Source organism: Mercenaria mercenaria, unplaced genomic scaffold (assembly GCF_021730395.1).
Source record: "Mercenaria mercenaria strain notata unplaced genomic scaffold, MADL_Memer_1 contig_4910, whole genome shotgun sequence".
Taxonomy (NCBI): domain Eukaryota; kingdom Metazoa; phylum Mollusca; class Bivalvia; order Venerida; family Veneridae; genus Mercenaria; species Mercenaria mercenaria.
The window spans coordinates 34,300-55,882 of NW_026463178.1; the positions used below are offsets into that span (position 1 = coordinate 34,300).

Below are 21,583 nucleotides of genomic sequence, written 5' to 3' on the forward strand. Positions count from 1 at the left end.
GATTTGACCTGGTGACCTAGTTTTTGATCCTACATGACCCAGATTCAACCTGGACCTTAAGATCATCAAGATTAACATTCTGGTCAAGTTTCATTAAGATTGGGCCAAAATTGTGACCTCTAGAGTGTTAACAAGCTTTTCCTTTGATTTGACCTGGTGACCTAGTTTTTGAACCCAGATGACCCAATATCGAACTCGTCCAAGATTTTATTGAGGGTAACATTCTGACCAAGTTTCATTAAGATTGGGCCAAAAATGTGACCTCTAGAGTGTTAACAAGCTTTTCCTTTGATTTGACCTGATGACCTAGTTTTTGATCCCAGATGACCCAATATCGAACTCGTCCAAGATTTTATTGAGGGTAACATTCTGACCAAGTTTCATTAAGATTGGGCCAAAAATGTGACCTCTAGAGTGTTAACAAGCTTTTCCTTTGATTTGACCTGATGACCTAGTTTTTGATCCCAGATGACCCAGTATCGAACTCGTCCAAGATTTTATTGAGGGTAACATTCTGACCAAGTTTCATTAAGATTGGGCCAAAAATGTGACCTCTAGAGTGTTAACAGTCAAATTGTTGACGACGGACGGACGGACGGACGGACGGACGACGGACGACGACGGACGACGGACACAGGGCGATCACTAAAGCTCACCTTTGAGCACTTCGTGCTCAGGTGAGCTAAAAAGTGCATGTCTCCCCCAATGCATATTCGTACAGGCAAGAAGTCAATAGGGGACAGGAGTGAAAGTCAAAGAGACAGTGATGGTTGGCTGCAATAGGGATCATCTACTTGGCATGTCCAGTCATCCCACTAAGTTTAAACATTCTAGGCCTGTGGTTCTCAAGTTACTGTTCAGGCTCCTGTGACCTTGACTTTTGACCAAGTGACCCCAAAATCAATAGAGGTCATCTACTCTGCATGTCCAATCACCATATTAAGTTTCAACATTCTGAATCAAGTGGTTCTCAAGTTATTGATTGGAAAGAGTTTTCTATGTTCAGCCCCTGTGACCTTGACCTTTGAAAAAGTGACCCCAAAAACAACAGGGGCCATGCATCTACTCTGTAAGTCCTATCACCCTATGAAGTTTGAAGGTTCTAGTTCAAATGGTTCTCAAGTTATTGACCAGAAAATGGATTTCCATTTTCTGTCCGCTGTAACCTTGACCTTTAATAGACTGACCCCAAAATCAATAGAGGTCATCTACTCTGCATGTTCAATCATTCTACGAAGTTTCAACATTCTGGGTCAAGCAGTTCTCAAGTTCCTGTCTGGAAATGATTTTACATGACCAGGCCCCTGTGACCTTGACCTTTAAAGAGTGACCCCCAAAATCGATAGGGGTTATCTACTCTGCATGACCAATCATCCTATTAAGTTTCAACATTCTGGGTAAAGTGGTTCTCAAGTTACTGACCTGAAATGGTTTTCCATGTTCAGGCCTCTGTGACCTTGACCTTTAAAATGTGACCCAAAAATTGATAGGGGTCATCTACTCTGCATGTTCAATCATCCTATGAAGTTTCAACATTCTGGGTCAAGTGGTTCTCCAGTTATAGATCGAAAATGTTTTCCATGTTTGGGCCCCTGTGACCTTGACCTTTAAAGAGTGACCCCCAAAATCGATAGGGGTCATCTACTCTGCATGACCAATCATCCTATGAAGTTTCAACATTCTGGGTAAAGTGGTTCTCAAGTTACTGACCTGAAATGGTTTTCCATGTTCAGGCCTCTGTGACCTTGACCTTTAAAATGTGACCCAAAAATTGATAGGGGTCATCTACTCTGCATGACCAATCATCCTATAAAGTTTCAACATTCTGGGTAAAGTGGTTCTCAAGTTACTGACCTGAAATGGTTTTCCATGTTCAGGCCTCTGTGACCTTGACCTTTAACAAGAGTGACCCCAAAATCAATAGGAGCCATCTACTTTGCATGACCAATCATCCCATGAAGTTCAACATTCTGGATCAAGTGGTTCTCAAGTTACTGATCGGAAATGGTTTTCAATGATCAGGCCCCTGTGACCTTGACCTTTGACAAGAGTGGCCCAAAAATCAATAGGGGTCATCTATCCTGCATGACCAATCATCCTATTAAGTTTCAACGTTCTGGGTCAAGTTCACTGTTCAGGTTCCTGTGACCTCGACCTTTGATGGAGTGACCCCAAAAACAATAGGGGCCGTCTACTGCAGCAGCCCTACCACCCTATGAAGTTTGAAGGTTCTAGGTCAAATGGTTCTCCACTTATTGATCAAAAACGAAGTGTGACTACGGATGGAGGGACAGGGCAAAAACAATATATAAAAATCTGTTAAGGTATTTTTTAATCATATTTACTTCTTGAATATAATTTTTTGGGTGGACTTTTTGTGCAGTGAAGTGGAATGTGTCAGCGATATGCACAACTAGGCTTGGTACTGATCACTTCTGTGAGATTCGTGACAGGTCAAACTGCGGTGGCTGCAAATGTCAGAATTTTTTTAAATAGCAGCCACTTGGCGACGTCTGGCGCCTAGAGGGCGGGGAGGAGAGGGGCTTACAAGTTACTAGTGGCTACCATAACTTAACTGACGCTGTTTTTTGTTTTCTGAAACCCCATTTGGTTAACTAACCAGTATCAAACTGCAACATCTCGCACAGATGTGAAAAACTGATGACGTCATGATGTTGCTTTTGAAAATCAAAATCAAAATTTTACCTATTTATGAATTTAATTTAATCTAATCATAAACATGACCATTTTTTGATAAAATTCATAAAAAACATACTTTAGAAGGTTAAATTTCTCCGAAAAGGTCAATAAAGAACAATTCTATACCGCCTATTGGTTTTTAAAATGAAGAGTACCCTAATCTGGTGACACCTGCAATTGCCGACGAAATATTGCAGGCAGGTGTACCAATTTGAAACTGAAGTGTGTGTATAACTTGTGTTCAAATTAGGTTGCATGGATTATTTTATGCCAGATCCAAAGAAAAATTAACTGGAAATATTTTAAAGTAAAAGTTGAGTCCATGGCATTTCATTTGATAAAATTATAGCCTGACAGACTTCTGGCACCGATTCCTGGTTAGGTTTCAGTACTTGTACTGATGATAAACTCGGACGGATGATAAATTCGGCCACCTTCGAATTATTCAATTGCAATCGGTTATTTATACAATTGAACACACCGTCTAATAGCAACCAGTTACAACACCAACTTGTGTTAACAAAAACAAAATTGGTAAATATTCTGTATAAATAAATGACTTACATGTACATTTGAGCCGCACCATAAGAAAACCAACACAGTGCGTTTGCAACCAGCATGGATCCAGACAAGCCTGCGCATCCGCGCAGTCTGGTCAGGATCCATGCTGCTTGCAAAATCCATAATAAATTAGTTCCTAGATTATCCAATTTTTGTTGAAAAAAGCGGTGGGGGTTGGTGGGGTGGGTGAAGAATTTTATTTTTTATTTTCAAAACAACTGTATGCAGGGGTTCCACTTGACCCGTGAGTAGGGGATTCTGACTTGAAATTAGCAATTGAAAGTGTACATACAGACTCCTAGGATTTTTATCAGCACGAGATATATTTCAGTTTAAAGTCACAAAATCAAGCCTTTTATATTCAAAATGACAGCTATTCATATATAAATCGAACCAGAGTACAAGTCAAGACAAACGGCAACAAGAGGGCCATAATGGCCCTATATCACTCACCTGTTATCATTGCGCTTAAGGACAAGAAGGTCAAACAACAAAGGGAAGAAATTTAATCAGAAAGAAAAAAAAATTCTTACAAGGTACAGATATGTCAAAATACACCTAAAAATTGGAGATACCATCCATGTTGTACCACAGAAAAGTGGTCTCGTTTTTTCCCTACGGCCAATAATAAAAACGTTACTAAATAAGCTATTTATAGTAACGTAAAAGGGAAGTAATTAAAAAAAAATATTGTAAGTGAACAAAAGAAGGACCTGCCAAATAAAAACAAGAGCATTGCAATGCAACACAAATGCAGAGCAATATACACTCAAAACAAAGTCATATGACCTTTGACCCCTGTGACCTTGACCTTGAAGTGAGCCATCCAAAACATGTGCTCTGCATGTCGTTTTGATAAGGTGAACATTTGTGTCTGGTTTCTTTGAAATCCTTCAAGGGGTTCAAGAGTTACAGAGTGGAAGGGAAATTGCTAACCAACAGACAGACGGACACTGAGGCGATAACATAATATGTCCCTTCAGGCGTATAAAAAGGTGGCCATAACTCTGGAACCTATTATGGGATCTGGCCAGTTCAAGAAAGGAACCAAGATCTTACGGTGACACAAGTTTTGTGCAAGTTTGATTAAATTCAAGTCATAAATGAAGCTGCTGTCAGGGCACTAGACAACTTTTGGGGACAGGTACTCATACCCTCTGGAAGGGGAATTTTTTTGACATTTTAAGACAAAAGGGGAAGTTTAAGCCATGTATATGTAGCTACTTTTCACACTTATTAATACTGTTTTCAATCATTCCTAACTGATGTGACTATATTGCAACCTTAGAGGCACTATATAATATTAGGCCTAAAAAAAAAAAATGTTTGTTTCCTGTAACCCGACCGACCGTAAGTTTTTACCGCCGACCGCAATTTTTTTATGGGCCGAAATTCGAGATTCTGATCATATCTTTATTGATTATAGGGATAATTTAGTTGTATCCGACCTCGTCGCGCATAGTAACAAACGTTCCTGGTTCCGTCGACATGAAACAACATGGCGAAAAGCCCTCAAGGTTCCGGGTTTTCACCCGCGAAAATAGAGAAGTTTTCTTTGATGCATATCGAGTTCAAAAGTTCTAAATCTTGGTGAATTTCAATACTGTTCGCCGCCACAAGTGGAAGTATGGCAGTAGGCAGAGCGCCATATACTAATTACCTACTGACAGATGTCAATCACGTCACGCGCCGACTGACACGTGGTCATCTCGCGGTTTGTATTTAGTACAATAATGTCCTTCATTATGAAAGGTGTTTATTTATCAATGTGTAAACATTAATTGATAAACAATTCGTAGAAGAGCAGCCTATTATCATGTTTGTACCACTTGTTCAGGGGTTACGCTGTCGGTTGCACTTGAGCCATTTGCGACAAAAGATTAATTGTGGCCCCGAAAATCTCTAATTGGCAAAAACGACCCAAAGCTATGTCTGTCTGCAAAACTATGAACTTTGCCTGTTACACAATGTTTACTGAACAAAAGGAATCAGTGTAGAAAAAACCTTGTATGAACAACATCTGTTATTGAAAGGCGGGAGTAAATTTTCAACAATTTTATTTACTGCAGGCCTCGACCTTAGCAGTGGACCGTTGGACCGACGCAACCTAAATATCGGCAGGTCCACTATCAAAAGTTGGGAAGACCGACGGTCAACCAATTTTCAGTCACGGTCTGCAAATAAAATAAAACCCTTAAAAGTGAAAAATAGGGGGGGGGGGGGAGGAAATCGTACCCATATCGGCGAATTCACAAAACGAAAGTTGATTTTGCCTTAGTACAGCATTCTACAGTTATAAGCATTGGCGAGTTAAAGTCAGGATAGCACGAATGGACTACTCCACCGATCGGGCGAGTGGTTTTTACGTGGTAACTTTACCAAATTGAGTAATTACATCAGGCAAAATTACCTGGATTGACTGGAATTTACCAGCGAATCGTAAAAATATCAAAACGTCATGCTGGTAATTTTCCATTCCACAAGTACGTGCGCCCTATCGTAATACTTAATTAACATCGCAGTTACTTTTGACACAAAAAACGCGCATAGTGCATTCATTTTTTAATATAATCGCTTCAGATTTTCAACACCGCTTGAGAACTCATTCAGTTTGAATTCTATAACAATTTTAATAAGATATCGACAGGAATGTAGGCAAAATTCTTTAAAAACGATCAAATTTTCATATAATGTTTTGTAAAATTTCAAACAGAGCGATCTTGATTATTTATTTCCTTTTTAAAGTAAATAAACGGTACATACTATGGTAACAAGCAAATTCGATGAATTAGTATCCCCCGCCGAAAGGGTTTGTGGTGAGGAATGGCAAAAATATATATCCGGCAAAAAGTTAAGGATGTTAATAAGAAGCAAATAATTTCATTAGTCAAAATCAATTTAACAGAAAACAAATGTTTAATTAAAGAGTACATAATAAATGTATGATACTTTGATCCTGGCTTAAGAATTTATTTTGAATGGGATATGCTTACTGTAATAAGCTTAGCTTTTAAAATTAAATGCAGTTAATTGAAATGTGAGCTTGAAGTTTAACTGGAATGAAATATTGTCTTTGAGTGGTTTGGCACCAAGTGTTGCTGCTTTACATTTGAACTTAAAAGATCAAATGTCCTTAAGAGAACACAGGTAAGATATCTTGAACATGGCTGAGGGCAAGGTTTGTGCAGTCACAACTTAACATGTTGAAGGTTTGAACATTTAAAAAAAAAAAAAAAAAAGGAATGGAAATATATATATCTATATATAGATATATGTATATTTATTTTTTTAGGGGTGGGGGTGCAGAGGAGAGGAAACAAAATTTCACATGTTGATTATAAGTATTGATTGAAAATTAAAAATGAAAAAAAAAAGGTAAAAGGGTGAAGTTGGAGTAGGGGGGGGGGAGCAGAGGATGCATGATCAGTGGTGGGCATGACTGGATGGGGAAGTGATGTGGGGGAATGGTACAACTTGGAAGGTTTGAAAAAAATCTAAAATAAGAAATGAAATAAAAAATTTTTTTTTTTTGGGGGGGGGGGGGTGTGACCAAGGCAAGTGGGTGACCAGGTGTGGGTGCGCAACTTCACATGTTTATAATAAATGTTCACAGAAAAGAATGAAAGAAATTTAATGAAATTCTGCCAAATGGTAAGTTTGTAATGTACAAATATGTGGATTTTTAGACAATTAAAGGGCAATAACTCTGAAGTTACAAAAAGAAATCCTTACAAAATTATCTGTGCACAACCACATTATAGTGCTCTAAATTCTGTTAAAGTTTCATAGTTCTAGGTCAAATATGTCAAAAGTTATGATGCAGAAATTGGCATATCTATAGATCTATAGTACCCTATATAGTTAACACTAGAAACTTCTAAGGGCCATAACTCTGGTGTTACTTGGGCAATCTGTCTGAAACTTGATGGGCCCCATAACCTCATAGTGGTGAACATGTATATGAAGTTTGTTTAAAAAAAATCTAAAATAAGGAATGAATTTTTTTTCCTTTTTTGGGTGGGGGGGGGGGGGGGGTCAGGGGATAAGGGGGGGGGTGTGTGATCAAGGTAAGGGGGTGACTAGGTGTGGGTACACAACTTCACATGTTTACAATAAATGTTCATGGAAAAGAATGAAAGAAATTTAATGAAATTGTACCAAATGGTAAGTTTGTTATGTACAAATATGTGGATTTTTATACAATTAAAGGGCAATAACTCTTAATTTACAAATAAATCCAAATGAAATTGTGTGTACACAACCACATTATGGTGATCTAAATTCTGTTTAAGTTTCATAGTTCTAGGTCAAATATATCAAAAGTTATGATGCAGAAATTGCCATATTTATAGTACCCTATATAGTTAACACTAGAAACTTCTAATGGCCATAACTCTGGTGTTACTTGGGCAATCTGACTGAAACTTGACGGGCCGCAAGAACTCATTGTGGTGAACATGTATATGAAGTTTTAAATAAATATTCCCAACCATTTCCTAGATATGGCTCCGGACGGACGGAAATATGGAAGGACGGACGGACAACGCCAAAACTATATCCCTCCGACTTTCGTCGGGGGATAATAAAATTCAGACTTTTGACCAAAAAGTACAAAAAACACAATTAAAAAATCTTAAATAATGAAAAAGCGGCAGCAATTTAAATACATGGAGTAAAACGATATTTTGGCAAACAGATTTCTGTTAGCACGGCAGAATAGGTTACGTGACCTCATGAACGTAAATAGAAATGTGGTTTTAAAATGAAGCAGTATGATGTCGTTGCGATATTTAATAAGTTTTAAATGATTCTTCGTACATATATTTTTTGACACAACACTTTGTTAGATATTCTTCTCAAACAATAATGTAAATTTCTTGAGGGCAAATAGGTCATCATCGTTCACGGTCTGACACATTTACATGTCAGTTTATTTTGAATATTGCACATTCGCTTCTAAAAAATTAAAGAAAAAACTTTTTTACTGATTTCTTCTCAACAATTAAAGGAATCGAGAAAGTACGATCAGACAGTGATGTGTCACATGGCTAGAAAACATGACGTAATGCAATGACAATCTCGGGGAAACTATACCACTATGCCACAATAACCGACACACTTCTTTTAGCTCTTTGAGGGGGTGTTAATTGATGATGAAAACAAGGCCAATTACTTAGTTTATCATCAGAATGTTTTTTTCACTTTCAACACTGGTCGGGAGGATGATAATTGTGTCCATATTTTGGGACACTTTTCAAAATAATTATTTTTCGGGATAACAGATTGCTACAGTCTTCCATTTTTAATTATTTTAGAAATAAGTCCTGTTTCTTTGAGTCATATGAAGTTATGACGTCTACAGCATCACAATTTATGAGATAGAATTGGAGGTCCACTAAAGTCTGAGCAGGTCTACTAGATTTTAGCAGTTGGTGAACCTGCTGGCAACTGCTGAAAAAAGTTAAGGTCGAGGCCTGATTAGGCAGTTAATTGGCGATAATAAGGTTACTAAACACTGAAACTAAACACTGAAATGTTCTGACACCTACTAAAAAAAAAAAAAAAAAAAAAAAAAAAAATTTCCTACCTACCGACCCCCATTTTTTTCAGCATGTTACAGGAAACAAACATATTGTTTTTTTAGGCCTTAAAAGAAAGAGTTCATATCTATTTGTGTCAAACAACCGATCATTAGGGGAATTTTCTTCTGAGAAAGGGGAAAAAACATATTATTTTAGGAGGGGAATGGTACCCATATTCGGGCCCCAAAAATGGCCAAAAGAGTGCCCTGGCTGTTAAGCAGACAAGGTCAAAATAGCTAATTCTGGCCCTATCAGGGGCCATAACTCTGAAACCATAAAGGAATCTGGCCATTTCAAGAAAGGAACCAAGATCTTGTGGTGATACAAGTTGTGTGCAAGTTTGGTTAAAATAAAATCATGAATGAAGCTGCTATTTTGCAGACAAGGTCAAAATAGCTAATTTTGGCCCTTTTAGGGGCCATAACTCTGGAACCCATTAAGGGATCTGGCCGGTTCAAGAAAGGAACCGAGATCTTAATTTTGAGGGCTTGGCGCAAAACTATTGTACCTTGTTCTTTATTTATATACACTTATTTGCACCAAGCCCTCATTATGGTGACACAAGTTTTGTGCAAGTTTGATTAAATTAAAATCATAAATGAAGCTGCTATTGTGCAGACAAGGTCAAAATAGGTTATTTTGGCCCTTTCAGGGGCCATAACTCTGGAACCCATGAAGGGATCTGGCCAGTTCAAGAAAGGAACCAAGATCTTATGGTGATACATATTGTGTGCAAGTTTGGTTCAAATAAAATCACAAATGAAAGCACTATCGTGCAGACAAGAAATTGTTGACGCACGCACGCACAGACGACGGGTGATCACAAAAGCTCACCTTGTCACTATGTGACAGGTGAGCTAAAAACAATACAAAGTAAAAACAAACTTGCAGACTTTCTTTTTTACTCTCATATTTCATGTTATCAACATTTTATTTAGTAGCTGGATCGGCCTGCGTTTGTGATGGACCAACTTTAGATCGACCAACAAACGCTTGTATACAGCTGGTTTCGCTACAATCCTTCGGCGCTTTATGATCTAGATTTCACAAAATAAAGTCATTGTATAGGTCCAGTAATGAGTTAGCATCGGAATAATTGCACCCAAACCAGTCTTTGGGAGTTATTTTACATTGAAAAACAACTAAGATTATGAAAACCATAGTTTCAATGTTCTTCAATCGGAGGAGCACGAGTTTAATTAGCGACACGCTTTATCAGGTTTATTTTGTGGCAGCACTAAAACAAATATACAGGACCCTTCCACAGTTCATACATTTTTGGTTCCTTTTTTTTTTTTGAGAAATAAAAAAGGTTGGGGTGGCATAAAAAAGAGGGGGCGGGCGGGGATGATAATCTAGGAATTAATTTATTATGGCCTAACCGTTTCTCTAATTGCAATAGGCTTTGAAAGCGAACATCATGGATCTGATTTAGTGAACTCAGGCGACTATTTCATCATTTCAAACAGTCAGAAACACTGCAGATTGTCAAAGGTCAATAATAAAATGCATTTTTCTCTCCCTACCCTCAAAATTTAATGTTAAATTTTACTTCAAAAGCTTTTGAAGCACACTTTAAGGGGGGTTGATAAAATAAGGATAACAATTTCAATGTTTGATAGAATCTCATGATTTTTTGTCACATGATGATTCTATAAGATAAAATGTAAACTAGAAATGTGTCCATGGGACACAGATGTCCCCACTACATGACATTAAAATGACAATTTTTTCCCAGGTCATGGGCCATAACTCCTACAATACTGAATAGATCCGAACACGAAACCCCAGGTGCACAACTGCACATGCTTACCAACATTCCTGTAAACTTTGGTGACTATAGGTCATATACTTTTGGAGCTAGGCGCGACACAACACTAAAATGACCAATTTTTACAAAGTCAGGGGCCATAACTTCTACATGACTGAATGAATCCGGACGCGAAACCCCAGGTGCACAACTACACATGCTGACCAACATTCCTGTAAAGTTTTGTGACTCTACGTCAAATATTTTTTGAGCTAGGCGCGACACACACAACATTCTCGGAAGGACGGACGGACAGATGGACAAGGGCAAATCTATATGCCCCCCCCCCCCCACAAAGTGGGGGCATAAAAAGTACATGTATAACAACAGCACATGTTTTGCAGATTCAATTAAATTACACAAACCAGTACAGCAACTGAACTCTCTAGACTTAAGCTTTATTTAGAAACCCATACCAATTTGCAGAAATAAACAAGAGGGCCATAATGGCCCTATATCACTCACCTGAGTACCATTGCTTTAACCAAAAGAAAAAATAAATTCTTAAAAGGCACAGATATGTCAAAATACACCTAAAAATTGGAGGTACCATCCATGTTGTACCACAGAAAAGTGGTCTCAGTTTTTCCCTATGGCCAATAATAAAAAAGTTACTTAATAAGCTATTTATAGTAACATAAAGGGGAAGTAATTAAAAACAAGAGGGCCATAAAGACCCTGTATCGCTCACCTGACCTATTGACCTAAAGATCATCAAGATAGTTTCATTAAGATATGGTCTTAAATGTAGTCTCTAAAGTGTTAACTAACTTTTCGTTTGATTTGACCTGGTGACATAGTTTTTGACCCTGTATGACCCAGATTCCAACTTGACCTAAAGATCATCAAAATTAACATTCTGACTAAGTTTCATGAATACACAGTCATAAATGTGGCCTCTAGAATGTTAACTAGCTTTTCTTTTGATTTGACCCATGACCCAGATTCGAACTTGACCTGATGAACATCAAGATTAACATTCTGACTAAGTTTCATGAAGATAGTCATAAATGTGGCCTCTACAGTGTTAACAAGCTTTTCCTTTGATATGACCCGGTGACCTAGTTTTTGACCCCACCTGACCCAGATCTGAACATGACCTATAGATCATCAAGGTTAACATTCTGACCAAGTTTCATTAAGATATGGTCATAAGTGTGGCCTCTAGAGTGTTAACTAGCTTTTCCTTTGATCTGACCTGGTGACTTAGTTTTTGACCCCTTATGACCCAGATTCCAACCTGACCTAAAGATCATCAAAATTAAAATTCTGACTAAGTTTCATGAAGATTCAGTCAAAAATGTGGCCTCTAGAGTGTTAACAAGCTTTTCCTTTGATTTGACCCGGTGACCTAGTTTTTGACCCCACATGACCCAGATTTGAACTTGATTTAAAGATCGTCAAGATTAACATTCTGACTAAGTTTCATGAAGATACAGTCATAAATGTGGCCTCTGGAGTGTTAACAAGGGTTTCCTTTGATCTGACCCAGTGACCTAGTTTTTGACCCGACCTGACCCAGTTTTGAAAATGACCTATAGATCATCAAGATTAACATTCTGACCAAGTTTCATTAAGATATGGTCATAAATGTGGCCTCTAGAATGTTAACTAGCTTTTCCTTTGATTTGACCTGGTGACCTAGTTTTTGACCCTACATGACCCAGATTCAAAACTAGAAAATGCTTTTGTAAAAAAGCGCATGTCTCCCCCAATGCAAAGTCCTATAGGCAAGAAGTCAATAGGGGTCAGGAGCAAAAGTCAAAGAGACACTGATGGTTGGCTGCAATAGGGATCATATACTTGGCATGTCCAATCATCCCACTAAATTTCAACACTCTTGGCCTAGTGGTTCTCAAGTCACTGTTCAGGCTTCTGTGACCTTGACCTTTGATCAAGTGACCTCAAAATAAATAGGGGTCATCTACTCTGCAAGTCCAATCATCCTATTAAGTTTCAACATTGTAGGTCAAGTGGTTCTCAAGTTATTTCCAAAAAATGATTTTACATGAACAGGCCACTGTGGCCTTGACCTTTAATAGACTGACCCCAAAATCAATAGGGGTCATCTACTCTGCATGTTCAATCATCCTATGAAGTTTCAACATTCTGGGTCAAGTGGTTCTCAAGTTGTTGATCGGAACTGATTATCAATGTTCAGGCCCCTGTGACCTTGACCTTTAACGGAGTGACCCTAAAAACAATAGGGGTCATCTACTCTGCATGTTCAATCATCCTATGAAGTTTCAACATTCTGGGTCGAGAGGTTCTCAAGTTATTGATCGGAACTGGTTATCAATGTTCAGGCCCCTGTGACCTTGACCTTTAACAGAGTGACCCCAAAATCATTAGGGGTCATTTACCCTGCATGAACAATCATCATATGAAGTTTCAACATTCTGGGTCGAGAGGTTCTCAAGTTATTGATCGGAAATGGTTTTCCATGTTCAGGCCCCTGTGGCCTTGACCTTTAACAGAGTGACCCTAAAATCATTAGGGGTCATCTACTCTTTATGACCAATCATCCTATGAAGTTTCATCATTCTGGGTCAGGTGGTTCTCAAGTAACTGACCGGAAATGGTTTTCAATGTTCAGGCCCCTGTGACCTTGACCTTTCACAGAGTGACCCCAAAATCGTTAGGGGTCATCTACTCTGCATGACCAATCATCCTATTAAGTTTCAACATTCTGGGTCAAGTGGTTCTCAAGTTACTGACCGGAAATGGTTTTCAATGTTCAGGCCCCTGTGACCTTGACCTTTAATGGAGTGACCCCAAAATCGATAGGGGTCATCTACTCTGCATGTACAATCATCCTATGAAGTTTCAACATTCTGGGTCAAGTGGTTCTCTAGTTATTGATCGGAAATGGTTTTCCATGTTCAGGCCCGTGACCTTGACCTTTGACATAGTGACCCCAAAATCAATAGGGGTCATCTACTCTTCATGACCAATCATCCTATGAAGTTTCAACATTCTGGGTCAAGTGGTTCTCAAGTTACTGACCGGAAATGGTTTTCAATGTTCAGGCCCCTGTGACCTTGACCTTTAATGGAGTGACCCCAAAATCGATAGGGGTCATCTACTTTGCATGTACAATCATCCTATGAAGTTTCAACATTCTGGGTCAAGTGGTTCTCTAGTTATTGATCGGAAATCGTTTTCAATGTTCGGGCCCCTGTGACCTTGACCTTTGACGGAGTGACCCCAAAAACAATAGGGGTCATCTACTCCAGCAGCCCTACAACCCTATGAAGTTTGAAGGTTCTAGGTCAAATGGTTCTCCAGTTATTGCTCGGAAATGAAGTGTAATGTACAGACGGACGGACAGGGCAAAAACAGTATGTCTCCTGGGGGAGACATAATAAACCTTGAGATCATCATGAGTAACATTCTGACCAAGTTTCATGAAGATACAGTCATCTACAGTGTTAACAAGCTTTTCTTTGATTTGACCTGGTGACCTAGTTTTTAACCCCAGATGACCCAATATCAAACTTGTCCAAGATTTTATTGAGGGTAACATTCTGATCAAGTTTCATTAAGACTGGGTCAAAATTGTGACCTCTAGAGTGTTAACAAGCTTTTCCTTTGATTTGACCCGGTGACCTAGTTTTTGAACCCAGATGACCCAATATCGAACTCATCCAAGATTTTATTAAGGGTAACATTCTGACCAAGTTTCATTAAGATTGGGCCAAAATTGTGACCTCTAGAGTGTTAACAAGCTTTTCCTTTGAATTGACCTGGTGACCTAGTTTTTGACCCAAGATGACCCAATATCAAATTCGTCCAAGATTTTATTGAGGGTAACATTCTGACCAAGTTTCATTAAGATTGGCTCAAAATTGTGACCTCTAGAGTGTTAACAGTCAAATTGTTGACGCCAGCAACGACGGAGGACGGACACAGGGTGATCATAAAAGCTCAACTTTGAGCACTTTGTGTACAGGTGAGATAAAAAATTATTGTAAGTGAACAAAAGAAGAATCTGCCAAACAAGAGTTGTCCGTAAGACAGCCAAGCTCGACTATTCGAAATATTGTCCCAGAAGCAGGAAAATATTACCCAAAATGTTAAATATCAAGAGTTTTAAGTTCAAAAGGGGATATAATTTGACCAAAATGCATATCAGAGTTATGTGACTTGCTGCCATCAACTAGTTTTATAACCCTGAAGACACATGTGTAGTTTCAATTCAATATCTGCATTAGTTTTGGAGATAGTAACTTGCATGTAAAACTTTAACCAGAATTTTCTAAGTTTAAAAGTGGCATAATTTGCTTAAAATACATGTCAGAGTCATGGGACTTGACCCAGTGAGGTTGGTAATTGACCTAGAAAAAGAATAAATAAGTTTCAAATCTGTATGCCTTTTAGTAATAGCTGTATGTACTTGCACGCAAAACTTTAACCAGGATTTTCTAAGTCCAAAAGGGGGCATAATTTGGCCAAAATGAAGGTCAGAGTTATGGGACTTGCTGCTATCAACTAGTTAGTTTTATAACCCCAAAGACACATGTGAAGTTTCAATTCAATATCTGCATTAGTTTTGGAGATAGTAACTTGCATGTAAAACTTTAACCAGAATTTTCTAAGTCTAAAAGTGGCATAATTTGCTTAAAATACATGTCAGAGTTATGGGACTTGACCCAGTGAGGTTGGTAATTGACCTAGAAAAAGAATAAATAAGTTTCAAATCTGTATGCCTTTTAGTAATAGCTGTATGTACTTGCATGCAAAACTTTAACCAGAATTTTCTAAGTCCAAAAGGGGGCATAATTTGGCCAAAATAAGGTCAGAGTTATGGGACTTGCTGCTATCAACTAGTTCTATAACCCTAAAGACACATGTGAAGTTTCAATTCAATATCTGCATTAGTTTTGGAGATAGTAACTTGCATGTAAATTAAAACTTGCATATCTGGCCAGTTCAAGAAAGGAACCAAGATCGTATGGTGGTACAAGTCATGTGCAAAGTTGGTTAAAATCAAATCATAAATGAAGCTGCTATTGTGTAGACAAGGTCAAAATAGCTAATTCTGGGCCTTTCAGGGGCCATAACTCTGGAATCCATTATGGGATCTGGCCGATTCAAGAAAGGAACAGAGATCTTATGGTGATACAAGTTGTGTGCAAGTTTGGTAAATATCAAATCATAAATAAAGCTGCTATTGTGCATACGAGGTCAAAATAGCTAATTCCGAGCCTTTCTGGGGCCATAACTTTGAAATCCATAATGGGATCTGGCCAGTTCAAGAAAGGAACCAAGATCTTATGGCGCTACAAGTCATATGCAAAGTTGGTTAAAATCAAATCATAAATGAAGCTGCTATTGTGCAGACAAGGACAAAATAGCTAATTTTGGCCCTTTCAGGGGCCATAACTCTGGAACCCATAATGGGATCTGGCCAGTTCAACAAAGGAACTGAGATCTTACGGTGATACAAGTTGTGTGCAAGTTTGGTTAAAACAAGAGCTCGTCGAACACGAAATGCCCCCCTTGATACATTCAGTAATTGCACAAGGAACAGAAATTATATGCTCACTGTAAACAAAAGTTCTACCATTGACCTTTAACCTATTAACCTAACAAGAGATTACAGAGTGATCTTGGTGCCATCCACTGAGCCATTTTTGAATGTTCCAAATTTCAAGACTAGCTCAAGGTCAAAATCAATGTCAAATTTCATTTCAGTACAAAACAATGTGTATGTGGTCCAAATTTGAAAGCTGTGGCTTGAGAAATGTAAACTAGGTCACTAGATCAATTTCAAGGTCAAAGTTCATTTCGGTAGACAGAACTATGCATGTGCTTCAAATTTGGAGGCTGTAGCTTGAGAAATGTGAAAGTAGGTAATAGGTAAAAATCAATGTCAAACTTTAATTCAGAACACAAAAATAAATACGCATGCGGTCCAAATTTGAAGCCTGTAGCTTCAGAAATATGAAAGTAGTTCACTAGGTCAATCTCAAGATCAAAGTTAATTTCGGTACACAAAACTACGCATGTGGTTCAAATTTGAAGGCTGTAGCTTGAGAAATGCGAAAGTAGGTCACTAGGTCGAAATCAAGGGCAAATTTTATTTCCGAACACAAAACTATGCAAGTGGTCCAAATTTGAAGCCTGTACCTTAAGAAATGTGAAAGTAGGTCACTAGGTCAATCTCAAGATCAAAGTTCATTTCAGTACACAAAACTATGCTTGTGGTTCAAATTTGAAGGCTGTTGCTACAGAATTGTGAAAGGTTTTCCCTATATAAGTCTATATGAACCATGTTACCCCTGGGGTGGGGCCATATTTGACCCTTGGGGTATAATTTGAACAATCTTAGTACAGGACCACTAGATGATTTCATATACAAAATATCAAAGCCCTAGGCCCTGTAGTTTTGGACAAGAGGTTTTTCAAAGTTTTTTCCTATATAAGTCTATATAAACCATGTGACCCCTAGGGTTGGGCCATATTTGACCCCAGGGAAATAATCTGAACAATCTTGGTAGATTGTGCTACATACCAAATATCAAAGCCCTAAACCCTATGGTTTTGGACAAGAAGATCAGAAACCATTTAACTGTTCCTGGCCAATGTGACCTTGACCTTTGACCTAATGACCTCAAAATCAATATGGGTCATCTGCTGGTCATGGCCAACCTAACTATCAATTTTCCTGACATTAGGCCCAAGCGTTCTTGAGTTATTGCCCGGAAACCATTTTACTGTTCCTGGTCACTGTGACCTTGACCTTTGACATACTGTTCTCAAAATCAATAGGGGTCATCTGCTGGTCATGACCAACCTCCCTATCAACTTTTGTGACCTTAGGCCTAAGCGTTCTTGAGTTATCATCCGGAAACCGTTTAACTGTTCAGAGTCACTGTGATCTTGACCTTTAACATACTGACCTCAAAATCAATAGAGGTCATCTGCTGGTCATGACCAACCTCCCTATCAACTTTCATGGTCCTAGGCCCAAGGGTTCTTTAGTTATCATCTGGAAACCGTTTTACTATTCAGGGTCACTGTGACCTTGACCTTTGACATACAGACCTCAAAATCAATAGGGGTCATCTGCTGGTGATGACTAACCTCCTTATCAACTTTCATGATCCTAGGCCCAAGAGTTCTTGAGTTATCATCCGGAAACGGATTGGTCTACATTCCGACCGACCGACCAACCTACAGACCGACCGACAACTGCAAAACAATATACCCCTCCTTCTTCGAAGGGGGGCATAATAAAATCATAAATGAAACTACTATCGTGCAGACAAGAAATTGTTGACGCACGGACTGACGACGGGTGAACACAGAAGCTCACCTTGTCATGTGACAGGTGAGCTAAAAAGCTACAGGTAAAAAAATCATTAGTACCAGTAAGCGATTCGTTTCAGCTCAACTTAACAGCTAGCATATGAATATCTCTGTGCTGAAAATTTTTAGCTAACAAGTTACATCCAAATATTAGTCAAAATAATTTGATGTTCAGATTGTGTTATATTTGTGACGGGGCAGTCTAAATGTCAAAACTTTGGACCAAAATAAGTAACAGTTATAGTATGTGTGAGAGAGTGTTACCAGGATATATCAGAGCTAGGGGTACATCGAGGGTATTTTTCTCTGCACATATCGTCGAGGCCGGTAGGCCGAGACAGATATGTGCAGAGAAAAATACCAAGATGTACCCCCTAGCTCTGATATATCCTCGTAACACATGAGCAGTACATATTATAAATGTTTTATCGCATAGTTTTATCATTAAAATTTATATATTATTTTCATTTAAATTTGTTTATTATTATTTTTACTCTTTTGATTCCCTTTCTGCGCCTCGCTGACTGAAACACTGGAACTTCTGTTTTAGAAAATGTGTTCCCCAGATAAAAGTATCCAACAGATTTCTGCATTGGTTTTAAATCTTTGCATTTCATTGGCCAAACATACTGTAAAACTTGTTGTTTTGTTTGTAAAATAAATCAAATAGAGAAATCTCAGAATTTCATATATTTCATGTATTTCTGTATTTGGCGATAACTATAGAGTTTTTGAAATATTCTAGTTTATTTATTCTTTTACTTTATAAATGTAGGTGTTTGTGATAATTCTTTTTCTGTGAACTGTAAATTGGAGCTAAAATCATCTTTTCTTTGAAAGTAAAAAAATTATACTCCCTCGATAGGACCTCAATAGAGAAAAAAGTGTTGTGATATATATCGGAACAGTTTTACTGTGCTGATATATATCGTAACACTTTTTTTCTTATGAAACTCTATAGAGATTTCTGTGTTGATATATATCGTAACAGTTTTGTAAAATAACAGCACAGATTTTGTAGTAAAAATGTGTGTTACCATGTTTAACATACTGTAAAGATCAAAGGAAAACTGCCGCACTATGCGATAATGGAAGTTATTGGTTTTATCGCTAGCGCATATTGGCGTGTATACATGGTTAACATTACCGGAAACGTCAATATTTTTCCATACACCGACGCCTGAATTTCATATCAGGTGCGTGACGTAATTCAGTGTGTGTTGTTGCACCATTTTTTTCTATCTAGTTCAGTACTGTCAATTCTATTCAGGCTATTGAAGATATATGATAATATCATTGATATACACATAATATTTAGGAAGTGGCTATTCCTACGGTCCCGTAAGAATAGCCTCAAAGGTTATTCCTACGGCTCTCCCGTAAGAATAGTGAAATAGCCAGCAGGTGGCTATTCCTACAGCTCTAAGGACAGTTTTGTATGTCCATCTTGATTTGCATTGTACTGAATTAATTCATATGGCATAATTTCAAACAAATTGTTTGCTTTTCAGTATCACACCGAGAGAACAGGAAGTGATTTCGAATAATGGAAACGGCTTATTTATGTCTATGTGTAATATTGTTGTCATCGAATGATAGATCTAGATTCTATATATGTATAGATATTATGCAACAAATCAATCAATTCAATGAATGTAATGATAATATTGAGAGTAATAAATATGTCATTATTCTAGGTTTACATCATGTTCCGAATATCATGTTACAGGTTGTATGTTCCCTTCATGTCTGTGTGATAAAAAAATAGAGAAGAGAAATAAAGATTGACAAAGGTAAACAATTTATTCGAAAATATACCAGTTGAATTAGTTCAGTGCAATGCAATACAAGATGGCCATACAAAATGTCTTTAGAGCCGTAGGAATAGCCACCTGCTGGCTATTTCACAATTCTTACAGGAGAGCCGTAGGAATAGCCACTTCCTAATATTTATACGTGTAGATGCGTATGTAATAAAAAGGTTATTATCTTTTTTATCGGGAAATATGCACTCGTTCTTCAGCAGAAGAATATTGCGCTCCTAAAGTCGCGCAATATTTCCGCTGAAGAACTTGTGCATATTTCCCCGATACAAAGCTAATAACCTATAATTATTTGACAATTTTTAACATGTTACATAAATCAATGAGGAATTGAATCCCCTTTTGATACATTAAGTTTTATTTGAATTTATGGCCAATGCGTGTAATAATCAGCATTTAAACCTATCGCATGTAAAGCGTCGGCAGCGATGAAAATTTCACCGGAAATTGCTTCAACTATTTTGGTTTTTCGAGTGTTTGACGCCAGTGGGGATATTGCCCATGGATATGAAAAAGGCAGTGGCTACGATTACGGTACCGTAATCCTAGCCTCCGGTTCTAGGATTACGGAAGTTCCGTATTCCTAGACAACCCTATGAGAATAGGCTAGGATTACGGAAGTATTTAAGAGGCATCAAATTTATGTTAGGACATGCATAAATGACATTGTAAACTTACTCATTTCACTTAATTTCACTAAATATTTCGTGCTATCGATCGCGTTTTGGGTTAGTATAATCTTAATGGCGATGGGCGGAAATATAGAATCATCTATGTTTCGTATATACCTGCATTTTTTTCATCAAGTCACCACAAATGGTCTTTAATAACATACAATGGTTATAAATCATAAAATTCAAAGTATAGAATTTTTTTTTAAATCTAACTTTGACACTCATATTTCTAATATATTTCCGCGCCGCCATTAAGTTTATACTAACCCAAAACGGCGGATAGAAAACACGAAATAATAAGGCAGGCATGAAAAATTAAGTGAAATAAGTAAGTTTACAACATCATTTATGCGTGTCCTAACATATACTTTATGCCTCTTAAAATACTTCCGTAGTCCTAGCCTATCCTCATAGAGTTGTCTAGGAATACGGAACTCCCGTTATCCTAGAACCGGAGGCTAGGATTACGGTACCGTAATCGTAGCCACTGCCTATGAAAAATATATCTCAATATTTCCTAGGATCGCGTCATATTAGTTGGACTAATCCAAATGTCTACAGGTAAAAACAGATGGACGAATGCTTGTGTCATGTCAAAGAACATATTCGACGCAGGTGCAGCTGGAAGAAGTTGCATACCGTGAAATAATCAGATAAAATGATCACAGCAAAAGTTTGACAGCTCTTCCCGCCAAATGTCATCATGTAATACATACATATCGTGATAATCACAAATAGGCTGAATGCTTACACAACGCCACAAGAAAACTATTGTAAATTAATAAAATAACCGAATACAGGATCCTACATTTCGTTGTTTAGATGTATTCATAAATGCTTTGATGTAAATTTAATTTCTTTTTTTCCAATGTTTAATACATTCAGTTTGATGTTTCCGAACGTTAATCTTTATAACGTAAGTGATACCATGCTCAGTTTCAGTTCGTTTAGTTACATCTATTTTATTTCCAAACATATTGTTCTTGTTATATTCTATGGTATCAATATTCAAAATTTCACATTGAACTGCATATCGTTTATATAAAATTCAGAATTTTGTTCCATGGTACGTATGTTGATATATTATGTTGATTTAGTTTCATTATGCGTTTACAACGT

At 37.7% G+C, this 21,583-nt stretch overlaps 1 protein-coding gene across 1 annotated transcript in view; it reads right to left on the reverse strand.

The window, feature by feature from the left end:
• The window catches only part of LOC128554293 (uncharacterized), a gene marked incomplete at its 3' end in the record, with an annotated part of 52,381 nt that extends 31,216 nt beyond the window's left edge, over positions 1–21,165 (reverse strand). The window contains exon 1 of the mRNA XM_053535550.1: positions 21,104–21,165. The remainder of the gene's footprint in view (positions 1–21,103) is intronic.
• Between the last annotated feature and the right edge of the window lie 418 nt (positions 21,166–21,583).